The sequence below is a fragment of the Equus przewalskii genome, chromosome 4, assembly GCF_037783145.1.
Source record: "Equus przewalskii isolate Varuska chromosome 4, EquPr2, whole genome shotgun sequence".
In the NCBI taxonomy this organism is placed as follows: domain Eukaryota; kingdom Metazoa; phylum Chordata; class Mammalia; order Perissodactyla; family Equidae; genus Equus; species Equus przewalskii.
Window position 1 is genome coordinate 77795187 of NC_091834.1, and position 6547 is coordinate 77801733.

The 6547-nt window shown below is 43.6% G+C and overlaps 1 protein-coding gene across 1 annotated transcript in view; it reads right to left on the reverse strand.

The window, feature by feature from the left end:
• FAM3C (FAM3 metabolism regulating signaling molecule C) overlaps nucleotides 1-6284 on the reverse strand; it is a 49104-nt gene extending 42820 nt beyond the window's left edge. The window contains exon 1 of the mRNA XM_070616432.1: nucleotides 6002-6284. The gene's annotated coding sequence lies outside the window, so the exon portion shown is untranslated. The remainder of the gene's footprint in view (nucleotides 1-6001) is intronic.
• Between the last annotated feature and the right edge of the window lie 263 nt (nucleotides 6285-6547).

Here is a 6547-nt window from a genome sequence, read left to right on the forward strand (position 1 = left end):
CTTCAAGAGATTAAAAACTAAATAGACACGTCTTCTGCTTGCCCTCCCAAATCTAACATAGCTAAGCAATTTTTTCCAGAAAAAGATGTGTCATTTTCTAAGATGATACCACTAAGCAGGCGGGGTCGCTCGTCACTGAGTGCTCCTGTGGGGGAAGATTTTGTCTAACCTACAGCATCCTCTCCTTCACTACCCAATGGCATTTATTTCTGAGTTGGGAGCCAGAGCATAGGTTAACTGACACAGGTTTGGTGCTTAACCTGACTATTGCCACTATATCCCAAAACCACTCAATATAGGACAGCAGGTGGCTCATGTATATGCATATAATCAGCTAGCTGGCACTCATGAGGGTTATGGACTCTCTAACAGAGAAAAAGGAGCTTAAAAAAAATGACAGAAATCAAATGATCAAGCCACATCTGATGTTGACATGACATTAAGTAAATATTTCGATGGACTGTTAATTACAAAATGGAAATCACTGAAGTACAAAGAAGCTGGAAATAAGACTTCTGAACTGAACTATCAACATGTAAATGACTGGAAATGGGTAGGATGAAGATAATAACAGGGCCACATTGAAGCGCATGACACCCTACAATACAGCGAAGGTGCATTTTAGAGCAAAGTCATCAGTTAAATCTTCGTTACCAATAAATGTCAAGTAAGGACACCTTATATTAAACTCTATTACAAACAAGTATTTTACATGGTAAAAGGTCTGAAGAAATGTTGCATTATAATTCTTTTATCTCATAGCTTCTATGCTTCATAACAATCCCTTACCATAATAAGAGGGGCCTGTTGTTCATCAGGCACCTAACATTCTATTTCATTGATCCTAAGGTGCACACTACCCTTATTTTAACACCTCTTAAATTGGTATGAGGCTTATGAGGGGGATCAGAATTGGCCACCCCAAAATGTGCCTCTTTGGCTTGACTATTTGTAAGAACAAAAGACTCGGGAAAAAACTTTGACACCCTCCCCCCACCCCCCATCCCCACAACTGCCTAGAAGAATTTAAAGCAGAAGGGCCTGTTCCAGGAAGGAACTAATAACATAAGATAACTGTAATGTTACGTAAAACATGTCTCTCAGGTCACATAGTCTGCAGTTGATCTATTGACATTTCCATCTCCATATAAATTGCCCTCCACCTCCTTGGAGTCCCAAACTACTAACCCCAACATCCTCCTTTGTCTTTAGCTAAAGATGGTATTTAAGGAGGCAGCTTCTGATGAGTTGCTCAGTTTTCCCGGGGTTTCTCCCATGTATACATGTTATAAAGCTTTGCTTGATTTTCTCCTGTTATTCTGTCTCATGTCAATGTAATTCTTAATTCAGCCAGAAGGACCTAGAGTGGGTAGAGAAATTGTCTTCCTCCCCAACACTTACAATCATATTTTTTTTCCTCAGCAGTATATAAAATAATGGTGTACCTTACATACATCTTAGATTCAGTGAAACATCATATCTGGTTCTTTGAAGCCCTAGCTACCGTGTAACTCACAGCACGGACACTTCAATTACTGGTGGCCTTTTTAAAATGCAAATTCCTGAGCCCAAAATCCCTAGGAGTGAGGATGAAAACGGCCACATGTTTAAGGAGCTCCCCAGGTGATTCTCATTCCTGCTCAGATCTGAGCATCTGAGATCTACAGTACACCAATCCAAACACAGAGAAGTTTAGCGGGGAAGAAAGAGCCAGCCAGATCTGGGCCGGAAAAGCCCACAGGTAAAATTCATATGACAAGAATTTTCATTCTTTTCTTAACAATGCATGGAAATCAGCCTGACTCTGGGCCAGGTCTCCTGTGGAGGCGTGGAGGGAGAGGTGGGCAGTGAATAAATCTGGAAATAATGTGCGGAGGAGCAGAGCAGAGAGAACTCCTGTTTGCAATGGTTACAAGAGTGCGAGATTTAAAATTACCCAATGTTTTCTTGCAGTTTTTCCTCATCTAAAAAGCAGAATTTTGCTTTAAAAGTTGTAATCCAGTTGAAGAAATGAAATGGTAATCAGATTTCTGTAACTGAGAGCACAAACATACCCAATAGAAAACAAGGTAAAATGGCATTTGGTTCTGCCCGCTCCTTCAGAGTTCTACAATTGTTAATTAAATAGTTGTAACTTAAACTATCTTAATCCTACACTATACCATCCAGGAGAAAGAAGGACAAATGGAGGATGGACGGATGGAAAGATAGAAAGGAAAGAAAAGAAAGAAAAGAAATAGACAATGTTGAGAACAATGGTAAAAATAAAATGAAATATATTTTAAGAACTTGAACAGAAGTAGGGTAAAGAAGAGTCTAGTTCATACATGGCTACAAAGATTAGAGAAAGACACAAATTTACATAGAATATAACTATCCTCATCTCATGTAACTATTTTACATTGTATCATATGAGAAGTTACAAGTTCCTATGCTGAATAAATGTTTAAGTCCCCTACATATCCACTCCACTAATACTGCCTTTCACCAGCCTGCAGAACTTAACTGCACCAGGGCAGACATAATTCTGTCAAACTTTCTAAGTGTAGAAGGAAGAGCAGAGTGGTTCCATCTGCCCAAGGGCCCTGGATAGCATACCACTGCTACCACAAAAACAAAAATGCAAGTTAGCAGCCATTTGCAAAGAATAGGTACTAAGAAAGCTTCCAGGGTAAAAATTTCTGAATCAATGGAAAAATTCATTTTTGTTGACCACAGACCCTTCAAAACACATTTAATGATCACTTAACTGATGATAGATGGGATTGATAGGTAGTAGACCTGAAACCATGATACTGCCTTAATAAGCCTTGTAGAACTTATTACGAAAATCAATTCAGACTCATTGCTATACATGTCCATACAACTTTTTCTCACTAGCACACAAAAACTCACCAGGGTCCATCAATGGATGAGTGACTAAAGAAAATGTGGTATGTATCCATACATGGAATATTATTCAGCCACAAAAAGGACTGAAGTACTGATACATGTTACATCATGGATGAACCAACAAACATTATGCTAAGCGAAAGAAGCCAGACACAAAAGATCACACAACGTATGGCTCCATTTATATGGAATACCAAGAACAGGTAAATCCATAGAGACAGAAACAGAAAGCGGACTAGTGGTTGCCAGAGGGTGGCAACGAGGGGAAGAGGAATGACTGCTAATAGATATGAAGTTTCCTCTTGGGGTGAAGAAAATGTTTTAGAACTAGACAGAGGTGACGATGGCACAACACTGCGAATGTACTAAATGTCACTGAATTGTATTTTAAAATGGTAAATTTTATGTTGTATGAATTAAATTTTTGAAAAAAAGGAAATTGAAAAGAAAAAACCACAGTGAAAAGCAGATGAAAAATTAACTAGATTAGAAAAAGGGAAATGTAAGTAATATAAGAATAGCTTCAATCAAATGGAACAGGACAATGAAGAAGAGAATGCAAGAATACTGACGGGATAACGGTGGAAACTTAGAGGTACTGGAACAGTTAATTTCCTCTTCTGAGAGAAAGTCTGCTGACTGTATTTTTAAAATCTGAATAAAAATCCCCAAACCCTTTTTTTTTTTTTTGAGGAAGATTAGCCCTGAGCTAACTGCTGCCAATCCTCCTTTTTTTGCTGAGGAAGACTGGCCCTGAGCTAACATCCATGCCCATCTTCCTCTACTTTATATGTGGGACGCCTACCACAGCATGGCTTGCCAAGCGGTGCCATATCCACACCCGGGATCTGAACCAGCGAACCCCAGGCCACTGAAGTGGAATGTGCGTGCTTCACCACTGAGCCACAGGGCAGGCCCCGGCAAATATTTTAAAGTTTAAAGATCTTGGGAATCCTGGTCAATCTCCCCAGTCAGATTGAGAAAATAAGGCATTGCCTGACATGAACTAATTTAGTCAATGCCATTCATGAAGTAACTAAAGGCAGAATTATTGCTTAAAATCCAGATTATCTAATCCCAAGGACAGGAACCCTTCTGAACTAAATTCAAGGAAAATTTCTACTATTGTACCAAGCTCTGAGCTAGATGGATTTTTGTGAGACCTGAGACCAAAAACCTTTTGCTTCTTGGGTATTGCACCTTTCAGCTTTAAGAAATGGGCATAAAAAATAAATAAATAAAAATAAAAATCACTCATGGCCTCAGAGAAACCAAAGTAGCTTTGTGAGGGTCCAGGCTGTCTTATTCATAGCACCCTATAATTACTGGCACATAGTAGGCACTCTCATATTTTTAAATGAATATAAAAACTTTTGAATACCTAAAATACGTGGTAAAAAAAAAAAAAAAACACAACAACTCTTATGATCCCTCACAGGGAACACAACTTGCCACCTATTCAACAATCTCCTAGCCCTTTGACCCACTCTCCAGTTACCTTTTCCTTTTTAACATATCTTCATTATGAAAAGATTAGTTACTTAGCAAGGCTTAAGGTAGCAATCCAAAGTAAAATTTTTTAACTGTAATAAAACATCACTTAAGTTTATTTTGAAAGCCACTTTAACCCAGTCTTATTTTGACTCCCTTTTAAACAGAAGCCCCGTACACTGGGGATTTGGAGGGAATCTGGCCCAAGTCCTTTTTAAAGAGCCCCATTTGTGGGTGATTCTGAGAGGTCCCCACATTGAGAATCACTGCCTTAAACTTTTTATTTCTTACTATCAAGAAACGCTAGTCTGTAATGAGCTGAGAAAACATTACACAGAATTTGTGCAACAAAGCTTCTAACACCTGTATAAAACTGAAAAAAACTCTGACTTAATTAGTAAACAGCCAGAGAACTCCAGAGGCTGACAGCCTTTAGAAAGAGGTTGTTAATGATCCGACTAAAACCAGATGCTGATTCTGCCAACTTCTTGTTGAATGGAATAAGTTATTAACTTTTATTTTCTAAGTTAAATGGAGATCCCTTTGTACTCTGAAATGCACTCTATGGACAACATAATGTTTTCCAAAACTTGGAAAACGTGACAGTACACCAATAGTCCTGCAAAGTGGTCAAGGGCTAAGGGGTCTGGGATCCAATGTCAGCATGAACCTTACTTAACGTCTAGGAGAAGTCATACTTTCATCTGTAAAATTGGGAGAGACAGATAAAAGGACCTATTCTTAGGGTTGTGAGAAATAAATGTGCAGATAAAAAGCACTTACCACAATGCCTTAGTAAGGAATCTAATATTATCTAGTATCATTTTATCAATATATTTCTGACTAAATGAAAAGGAAAAGGTTCTGTCAACTAGATAGCAGATCTGCATTATATGATTTTGTTTTTTTAAACGATGAGAGAAAAAATCACAGCTGCAGATCTCAACCTCAAATCGCCAACCCGTAACTCATATTAGTTAGATCTAAGGTCACCAATGGTCACACATGGTGGAGAAGCGTGAGGGTAGTAGGAAACGGATGGAAAAATAGAAAGAATAGCACATTCATCAACGATACAGAACATTGATGGGCTGGATAGGTTTTAAAAATAAAAAGTACCTCCAGTTTGGGAGACACTAAAACTTTACATGAGAGCTAAGAGACCCTCCACAGAGTTCAAATGCAACATCCAGCTGCATCCTCGCCTCTCTAGAGCGCTCAGCCCACGTTTCCGACCGCGCGCCCGGGTGCCAGCCCCCGCAGTGACAGCGCGCCCCAGGTGCCAGCCCCCCGGGGAGGCGCCCAGCCCGCGCGCCAGGTGCAGGCGCCGCCCCGCCCGCTGCGATCCCGGGGCGGGGGACGCCGGGAGAGGGATGCCCGCGCCGGGGCGGCGGCCGGGACCCTGGCCTGCCGGGCTCTGGGCGCCCCGGTCCAGCTCGCGCCCTCCCCGCGGCCAGAGGCGCCACGGCGACCTGGGCGCGCCCTTCGGCCCGCCCCCGGCCAGTGGTGGCGGAGGGAGCGAAGGATGAAGGTGAAGGTGGGTACCCGGCTGCTCGCAGCCTCCCTCCATCCTCCCCGCCCTCGGCCGCTGCTCCGTTCGCCTCCCCGTGCGTCTCACCGGCCTCCCCTCCGCCTCCCCGCCGTCAGTCCTGCCGGAGGCCGACGGGAGCCGTCGCCACCGCCTCCCGCTCGCTCCTCCGCTTCCTCCCGGGCTCCTCCCGCTGCCCCTCACCCCCGCGAGTGGCCAGGAAGAAGCCAGCTCGCCGCCGGGCCTCCTCCCCCGCTTCCCCGCCGTGACCAATGGGCCCCCGCCGCCGGGAAGCCGCGCCCGCCCCCTGGCGGTGGAGGACCGAGCGGGCGCTCCGGCCGGCGGCCGAAGGGAAGGGCCCGAGAGCCGAGGGAGGGCTCGGCTGTGCCGCCCGCCGCCCCCGGCTCCGCGCTGCGCAATCTGGATTTGCCACGTGGGAGCCGCAGTACTGGCGGCTGGCGCCGGGTAGCACCCAGGAGAAGAGGAGACGTGTCACTCCCTCCTTCCCCCCATTCACACACACTTTCATGATCCTGACCTTAAAGGCAGAAATTTTCAAATAACCAGTCCCATTCTAGAAATCCACCGGATAGGATTATGAGATGGTCATATCAACGATCTTGAGCAATTCTCTTT